The 9774-nt window shown below is 38.3% G+C and overlaps 1 long non-coding RNA gene across 1 annotated transcript; it reads left to right on the forward strand.

Annotated features, from left to right (window-relative positions):
* Window positions 1-2571: 2571 nt before the first annotated feature.
* LOC122137171 lies at window positions 2572-6788 on the forward strand. Its single transcript, XR_006154662.1, has 3 exons — window positions 2572-2676; window positions 3147-3573; window positions 6770-6788. It is a non-coding gene; the product is annotated as an uncharacterized LOC122137171 (long non-coding RNA).
* The last annotated feature ends 2986 nt before the right edge of the window (window positions 6789-9774 follow it).

The raw sequence follows: 9774 nt of genomic DNA on the forward strand, positions 1-9774 counted from the left end.
GCAGAGATGAATGTTGTTGATACTGATATCATTTGTTTGGTAACAGCCCAAGTTTCTTATTATTCTAATTGTCTGATTTGATGTAAGAGTTTGACTCAAAAGATGATGCACACTTTTAGAAAAATGGCTTTAATAAAGGTAAAAATTACCATAAAAGATAAAAATGAATTTAAAACGGAAAAGATTCATTTCTATCACCGCTATGAACTGACCTGAATATAATTTTTTTTTTTTTTTTTTTAATTTGATCCATACAGCAGTCAGCAAGATATCAGCACACTAACATACTCAGCAAAATATCATCTAATTATCGTTATCGATAAAGTCCCAGAATAATCCCCCAGTTTACCAATTTGCTCAAAGGCTACCTTCGAGGTATTATTACGATGCTTATGTTACTTTGCGAAGTACAAACTTTAAATACCTTATGAAATGCCAAAGGCAACACTCACTGAACTCACTTTGGATGTGACTATGACACTATTGGTTAATAATTTACAGCAGTCACGCAGTATCACGCTCACTATCATGCTGTTGGACTTGTTTTCTACACTGATGTTCAGGCTATTCATAATTTAACACATTGTCTTACTGCATTTCCCATTGCAAAAAATCTATCTGGCACATACCCTATGAGTCACTACCTTTACTTCTGATGGAAAATTTTGAACTGTGGAAGAATTTGTTAGAAGAGTGTGAGGTGATGTTTTCTTAGTATGGTTTGATTTGATTTACTCACGTCCCTTCCATCAATGACTGTCATTCTTACAGTTCCATTTAAACATGTATTATGTTGCAGTTCCTTCTATAGATCAAAAACATTTTACAGTACATCTGGCTTTTGATAATGTTTATTTTCAATATACATGTTGCCCCTTTGTAATATTATTATAAAATACGGGATTAGTTTCCACTGTTATGCTGATGATACTCAACTATACATCTCTACAAGACCAGATGAAACTTCTAAATTATCTAAGCTAACAGAGTGTGTTAAAAATGTAAAAGATTGGATGACCAATTTCCCATATTTTCCATAATTCCCATGTTACAAAAACAGCATTCTTCCATCTTAGAAACATTGCCAAACTACGAAACATGTTACCTGTTCCTGATGCAGAAAAGCTAGTTCATGCGTTCATGACCTCTAGACTGGACTATTGTAATGCACTGCTAGCTGGTTGTCCTGCATCCTCAATAAAACAAGCTACAGGTAGTCCAAAATGCAGCGGCTAGAGTCCTTACCAGGTCAAGAAAATATGATCATATTACCCCAATACTACAGTCTCTGCCAACCTATTAAGTCCATTATCAGTTACAAAATATTATTACTTACTTATAAGGCCCATAATGGCTTAGCTCCTGCGTACCTAACTAGCCTTCTACTGCGCTTCTACAATCCATCCGCTCCCTAAGGTCACAAAAGCAGCTGGACTTTTGATGAGTACCTAGGATAGCAAAGTCCACTAAAAAAGGAGGTAGAGCTTTTTTGCATTTGGCTCCCAAACTCTGGAATAGCCTTCCTGATAATGTTAGGGGTTCAGACACACTTCCTCTGTTTAAATCTAGATAAAAAAAACACACCTCTTTGGCCAAGCATTCAAATAATGCATCTCGTAATTTTGGACTGCAGTTATATCTGATCAAATGTGCATTATTATTCTTTAGCTTAGGTTAAACTAATTAATTTTACTAGGCTGGAACAGCAGCTCGCTAATTATGTCTCTATTTGTTTCTCTGCTTTGCCCACAGGATTTACATCCCGTGGTAACTAGGATTTACACAAGCTCCAGTCTGGATCCAGAACACCTGAGAAGAGATGATGCCAACCCCTCAGGGGACCTCAGATGATGCTAACTCAGAGACAACATACAGAACTACCACATTTTGCTCTAAGTTTCACTGGCAGTATGCCACTTATTTGTATATAATGCTCTGTCCGTGGTATCTTCTGCCTATGGGCACTGAAGTCACTCAAATATCTCAGTGCTCTACACGTACAAGTGAAAGGTCAGATGCTGATCTCGGGATCGGACTGGTGTGATTTTGTTGTGTACGCACAGGATGACATGACGATCCAGCACTTCTTCACTTAATATCCTAATGCTTTTTGGCATAAAAGAAAAATGTATAATTTGGACCCATGCAATGTATTGCTGGATATTGCTACAAATATAACTGAGCTACTTATGACTGTTTTTGTGCTCCAGGGTCACATTTGCATTTTAATCTAATTTATACCTATTAAGAAAATGGCTTCTTCACCTAAACATTAACGTTTTTCCTTTTAGACAAAATCTCACACTCTAGTAGTCTTTCCTAATTTTTCAGCACATAACTGGACAACATACAATTAAATGATTTTTACCATTACATTAAACTCTTGTATCATGTATATATCATGTTCCATGTAACTTTCTGTTCATTTTAGACAGCAGCGTGTGAACGGGACTTTTATTTTGGTGTGGTGGCGTGACGTCATAAGGCTGCGGCGCGCTCTCGCGTCTGTTATGACTCGACTGAAGAAAGGTTTGTGTTTAAAGCTTTTAAAGTGCAGAAACCGTTCAGTCAACTCTAAAGTTTTATAAACTCGGTAGAATTTAATGTTTATTGTTGACTGTAAGTTAATGAACTGCAGCTTTATCTAAAATGTGTGTATTTCTAAAGGTTATCTTTGTGAGTAAATCTACACTCGATCTAGTTTCACTCCGTATCGTGCTTCAGTTTGTCGTAAACACGAATTGAGTCGCTGGCTTTTTAAACTCGAGTCAGTTTAATCAGCGCATGCTGCTCAAAACCGTCTAATTCAACACAAGCGTAACGAAAGAGGAAATATTTTCATAAGAGTGCAGTGAAAGTCATCAGATACCAAACAGAAGTCATTCATGTTACCTTTCATTAGAACTTCATTCATTCATTAGTACTAGTTTTGAGTGTTTTTGTCTAAGTTAGCTCATTTAGGAGTGTGTACACTTGCAACATATTGCTATTTTAATTTGGATTATTTTATTTATAATTATTATTTTATTATTATATTTAATATAAATATTATTTTGACAGTTCTGCAGCTGTTACCTAATTCATTTGCTTAAATAAGGACTACATTATTATGTAATTATTTGTCCCATTTTTATCCAAACACCCAGAAAAACTCCTGCTGAAGCGACTGAGATCCACCTGACACACTGTGATAAAGATGGCGTTTATTAAAGAGGAGAGTGAAGACATTAGGATTAAAGACGTATTCAGCATGAAAGGAAGAAGATACTGAGACACGAATGAAGATGGCGTTTATTACAGAGGAGAGTGAAGACATGAGGACTGAAGAAACATTCAGCACGAAACGAGAAGATACGCAGACACAAACAAACCTGGTGTTTATTAAAGACGAGAGTGAAAACATTAGGATCGAAGACGTGTTCAGCATCACATGTGAAGATATAGAGACACAAACATCTATTAGAGATAAGAATAAAGGCATGAAGACACAAACGTCTATTAGAGAGAAGAGAGAAGACACGAAGAAGAAGAAACCATTCAGAGTCAAGCATGAAGATGCTGAGACACAAACAGGTTGGTTTTCTCACTCTCATGATGCTTCTTAAAATGCCCAGTTCCACAGAAATGACTGGTGTTTTTGTAGAATGTCATATGAGCGTCCTAATTAAAGTGGTTTTGTTTGACATGGAGCGGGTTGACACGTGTTGATAGACATATAGTATTTAACAAAAACATTTAATTTGACGTAAGGTGAACTTTGAAATGTTACTGCTGCTGTCTGCCTTGTGCTTCATTTAAAGGGCTTTGATGAGCAAATAAAACCACTGTTGGACACTAATTTTATAATGATGTTTTTACCAGAGCATCTATTTAGAGAGTTTCAGATCTTCTGTCAAGCTCAGTTGTAAATGTGGCATCATAAGTTGATCTAGGATGGGTGTTTCTTCTCCTGGGGCCTTGTGTATAAAATGGGCATATATCGGGAATTACAAAATGAACTAGGCACTGTTTTAGTGGAGAGTTAAGAGTGCTGACAGTGGGGCTGCTGTTCGTAATCAAATTTCTAATCCAGTTACAATCATGGATGCCACAATTACATAATGTCGTTCAAAGCGACAAGTAATCGTTCCAGTCCATAATTATTCTAGCAATTTATATATTATAAATGTTAATTAAAATATAAAATCAAAACAAAAATCAAAATCCCAAATTTATACTTATTATAAAATTAAAAAACAAACCAAATTTTTACTTTTTTGTAATTTAAAGAAGAAACCAATCTATGTATAGTTGACATTTGGGGGCTTAATACTATAGAGAAAGAGCACTAAAGGTTTTTTCAGTTAGAGTATGTTTTCAGCTTATTTATTTTTCATATAAAGATCACGGCATGCAGGTTGCATCAAACGGTTGTAAAAAACATCATTCAATGTAAATTGTGATAATCGTAATTAATAATCGCAATTACAATTTCAAGGGAATAATCGACAATTATGATTTTTGTCATAATCGTGCAGCCCTAACTGACAGGGATCAACGCTAAGGGTTTTGGCCCTGTCACCAAAAATAAAATAGTTGCAGTTATCGTTGTTTTTGATCCGTTATCTTGTATTCTAATAAATAACACCCAATATTTTAGATACCAATTAAATTGTACAATTCTTCATTTCAATTTCGATACCACAGCAAAAATCACTAGCCAAAAATAAGTATAAATATAAAGTTTAGACATTATTATAGACAGGTGACAGCCGGGTAATAGCACAATTAAATGTAGGCCTATAGCACAAAAATAGAAATGAAATGATGCTTGAGGTTTTTATGTTTGTAGATGTTCAGGTACAGAAATGGAAAAATCACATATAAAATAACATTTGCATATTCTTCACTCCGTGTTGCACCATGATTTTTTAGTAGCCATTTGAAATTAGAGGCAACCACTGCATTTCAATCAAAAATTGAAAAAAAAAGTGCAACTGTATAATTTCAAAATCTGAAGCAAAAACAGAATAACCTGACTTTAGCTTTGTCAAATTATTAGGGCTGTGCAATTAATCACATTCGATTGTCGTGCGCATCTCGTCAGTAAAGCCGGTCCCATGATTAGAACTAAATCACCATCACCTGCTTTCAGATAGAGTGGCTTTCACTACACAGAGCCGTCGTTCACTGAAAATGAAGCAAAATCGCCCTCACAATCGCAGATGAATCGCATTTGATTTCGAACACGATATTGCACAGCTCGCGTGTGTCAGAGCGCTGTCCGTGCGCTGTTCACAGAACACAGCATGTTAAGAGTACTGAAAGGAGTTTTCTTTGTCGCCCAAATGTTTTTTAATCGCTTGAATTTGTAAATTAACAAGTCTTAAAAACACATGCAAATAATAAAATGTCTCGACGACGCTGCAGTGGCCCAATCGGGCATGTGACAAATCCGTCTACTGTCTTTTACGCTGGCCCCGGGCCATCAGGCAGTCCTTATTGTCGAGCCCTGACTGAAGTAAACCGTGATTTAAACTGTTTCACATCTGATATACACTTTTAGATTAAATATGTCACTCTGGACTCAAATGACATGAAATCATTATCCTGAAGTTACAACTTTTTTTATATGCATTTAAAGAGAAATATTTGTAGTGGATGCACTTTACCTGTGGCATTCTGTGTTGTAATGTTTTAACTAGTGAGGATTGCTTGGCACATGATCGAGGATGCTACGGACACCTTGTTGAATTTGGGAACTAAGACTCATGCTAGAATTTTATTCATTGATTTCTCATCTGACGAGGCATGAGAATAGATTTATTGTAAAATATGCAGATGATTCAGCTACTGTCAGCCTCCTCCATGCAGATGGAAATGACCATGGCCTCGTGGTAGATGATTTTGTTCAGTGGTGTGATAATGCATTCCTGCAAATAAATGTGTTAAAAACTAAAGCATATTGATTTTATGCGTAATCAAAGTGATATGATCCCACAACCTCAACCTCCTGATCTTTAATAGTTGTTCTCTTTATAAGTATTTGGGATGTGTGATTGATAACAAGCTGAAGTTTAATGTAAATGTGGAGAAGATTTGTAAAAAGGGCCAGCAACGTCTGTACTGTCTATGGAGACTGTCCAAATTTAACGTTGATAGATCGTTGATGACTCTGTTTTACCTGGGCTTATATTGAGTCTTGAACATTTGCTATGTTAAAAATCTAGGCGATATGGCTTAAAAACCACCAAACTGACATTTCCGATTTAATCGTGATTTTTTTTTCTCTTTAAAACAAACTACAAACGACAAAGAAATTGCTCACAACAAAGGTAATCTTTTATTTTGTTCACAGTTTCGCTTTATGCAGTTTAATCTAAATTTCCCCTTTGTGCATAAGTGTAACAGGAAACAAGCCTCACAACATGCTTGTAAAGCGAGATGGCAGGCACTGCCATTGTAAACAGTGAAAATGTAGCTTATCAGTTTTCTAATAACTTCAAACTTACAGTGACACAATGCACCTTCAAAATAAATTAAAATATAAATAAAAAATAAAATTGTGTGTCCCTCTGCTTGATAAAAACACTTTTGGTTAAATAAATGTAACAAAAATGACAAAATTAGATATAATTACAAAAATACATACTTATCGCATGGTGGGTATTTCATAAAGTGCAAAACAAAAACTTTAAACAGGTTTTCTGAATCCCTGAAATTGTAAACCAAAATGAAACATCTGCATCCATTACTTTAGTTTCAACATTCCTCTTTTATGCATTTTTAGCCAGGAAGACAAGCCTGTCTACTACCTCTGGCTTGAGGCATGCCCGTGTTACATGTAACAATGCCCCCCTCCCACACTGAAAAGCCTCTCTGATGGGGGCACTTGCTAGCGGGGACAGACAAGTATTTTTTGGCCAGATTACTGAGCCTTGGGAAGTTTGGTTCATGACGTTTCCACCACTGAAGTGGATCAGTGTCTGGAGTCTACCTCAGGGGTCAGTAGGTAAGTTGCCAGCTCTGTCTATACTTTCACTGCCTCTCTGATTGGTGAGAAGATGACTCTCTGGCACATTCTTCTTGAAGAAAGCAGCTAAAGTCATATTTTCTTATTGGGCGGAGGCTGTGCTTCTCCTGTGGCTCACCTGGACTGCTGGACCAGGCTGCTGTGGTGTACTTTTTCAGCAGGCAGACTCAGAGACATCAGCTCAGTGACAGCTCTTTTCTTAACTTGTTCCACCTTGTCTGGGTCAATGTAGGTTGTATGGAACCTGGGGTCCATAAGTGAGGACATGTCCAAGAGTTCATTCTTCACAGGGTCGCTGTATTTGTCATCAAGGGTACTGCATTATGTTTCTTTTTATTGTTTTAGTGAGATCGGGTGTCTTCCTCCTCTGGCTGTAGGAGATTGGTTTTGAACAAATGCAGCACCGGTTTAATGTAGGGAGACACTGACATAAGCCTCCTCGGACAGGGCGTCTGTAAAAATCTTGGAGTGGCTTGACAGCTTTATTTTACAGACTCTAAAACCTCAATATCTTGACAAGTGGGCACAAGATGACGGCTTTTCTTGGTAGGATCCCAGGACGCGGACTATGGGACTTCTCCTGTTCTAGGAAATCTCTTTGCGGCGCTTTTGTAGTGGATGCCACTCCATCTGAAAGCAACATGTGGTGATTTACTACTATAATCAAGGAACCGGCTTCTTACTGACGAGATGTGACTATACGGTACCATCGCGATATATGTGGCCCAGACGCACTAAGGACACTGCAGCACCTGCGCACACACACACACATACCATTATGATCAATCATGCGTGTACATTTTGTGGAAAATATGTATTGATTTTCATTAAATTGCATTAAATTTAAAACGCCCTTAATTGGGCTTGTTTGAATGCATAGACATTAGACTCTTCCTATTCGCGTTGTGCAGGGTATGTCAAAGCATGCGCGTTGGGCCACTCATTGTCTATCAGGCTTTTAGTATGTTGGTGCCGCTGTTGTGTCATACAGATGAGTCGCGTCTTCGTCAAATTCCAGGAGGTCAGAGCTCTTTTAGCCCTGCGCAATTATTTCACCTTTATGGTCAGCGGGGAAAGTAAGCTGTTGAGGCAGGCGCTCGAGGGTCTAGTTTTCATTAAATGCAAAGTCAAACTATTATAGGGCGCATCGTTCGACTCGACAACAAGGTCCTTTGTGGCGGAGTAAAACGACACCCCCTTCCCGCTCTCTAGCGATCTTTCAACGAGTACTGTTGTACAGGTGAGGCAAGGAAACATCAGCAAAGTTTAATATTTCCGGCTGTGGGGTAGCACCATACCCCTGGGGGGCGAGAACTGTAATCATGTCAATAAACCCTGGCTTTTCCACAGTGTAGATGGGCACCATATCTTTTGCTATTCTATTTCGCCATGGCATCCGATGATTGCTTTCCGTGGGGGCGCTTTCATGTCAGTTAAGGGGTTACAATTTGAAAATCTTTCTAAGATGGTAGCGGTTGTTTTTTTGTGGGTGGGTGTGCAACTGCGGGTCTTGTTCTCTTCGTTGAGAGGCACACAACCTCCCACTCGGGCTGAATGCCTATGTTTAAGATGCTGTAAGAAATTTGTTGTGCTGCTACCTTTGGTAGCAAAGGCTTTCTTTAAACACACTGTTGCAATGTGGCGTTATTTGTTCTGGGTCTGACACTAAAAAAGCAAACAAATTCCACCAACGATGAAACGGTGCCTTTCTTTTGGAACGAGCTCCTGCGCTGTTAAATGCCATGTTGTCTGTAATGCGGCTGTAAGGAAGCGGGGGGAGGGCGAGACACTCTGAAATACGGAAGCACCTAAGGGGATAGCCGGTGGTGGAAGTTAAGAGGAGGGAAACCGATTTTCATTAAAAACAAATCGCCCTTAACGTCAAATTCGAGGTTAATCGATAAAATCGATTTATCGCCCCAGCCTCTACTATGTTATGCTGGTATGGAGTTTAGTGTGAAGGACAAAGAGGGCAGTGGTGAAAATATTAACACTAGTAGTAAGATTTTAGGAGTTCAGCAGAGGCATCCTACCGACCTAACCGAAGGTAGTTAGCAAAAGCCAATCTATCTTACGGTTATTTCCCGTCCTCTCTACTCGGAGTTTCAGTGTTTACACTCAGGATCTCTCAGTTAAGATTTCCTTCTGTAGAGTAACAGGTACAAACATACATTTATTCTTTCTCTATCTCTGTGCTAAATTTGGGCAGGTGGGGAGTAGGGGAAGCCGATTAGTCTGTTTGGTTCTTGCTGTGTCTTTATATATTTTTTAGTATTGTTAAGTACTTTTTGTGTGTGGTTCTTGCTGTAAAAAGCAATTGCCTTAGTGGACCAAAGGAAAGATAGACGGTATAATGGACAGACACAAATACGACTCGCTCTGTGATGGACGGGTCCGTTGGCCAGTTGAATAAGAGGGTCACACAGGACTGTACAGGGCTTACAAAAATTTCAACATCCATGGACTCTTGAGATTTAGTAAAATGAAAAGAATTTAACTAGCCCCCGAGTTGCCTTTGGACGCAGTGATTGACTGTTTATGCTGGCCACGGTATACAGACGACGGCTGTTGTATTGGCACAAAGGAGAGTTCATTCTAACTTTACTGCTTACTGACCTGTCTTCAATCAGTTCTTGTTCTTGTCCTTTTAAAAGTTCCACATGCCTGATTTATCCATGAAGGTCCACTGTTTAAACAACCCAAGAGGGAATTGTACATTTATTATACTCATTATTAAATCTGATTTATGGCTCTTAACCGTA

Source organism: Cyprinus carpio, chromosome B4 (genome assembly GCF_018340385.1).
Source record: "Cyprinus carpio isolate SPL01 chromosome B4, ASM1834038v1, whole genome shotgun sequence".
NCBI lineage: Eukaryota > Metazoa > Chordata > Actinopteri > Cypriniformes > Cyprinidae > Cyprinus > Cyprinus carpio.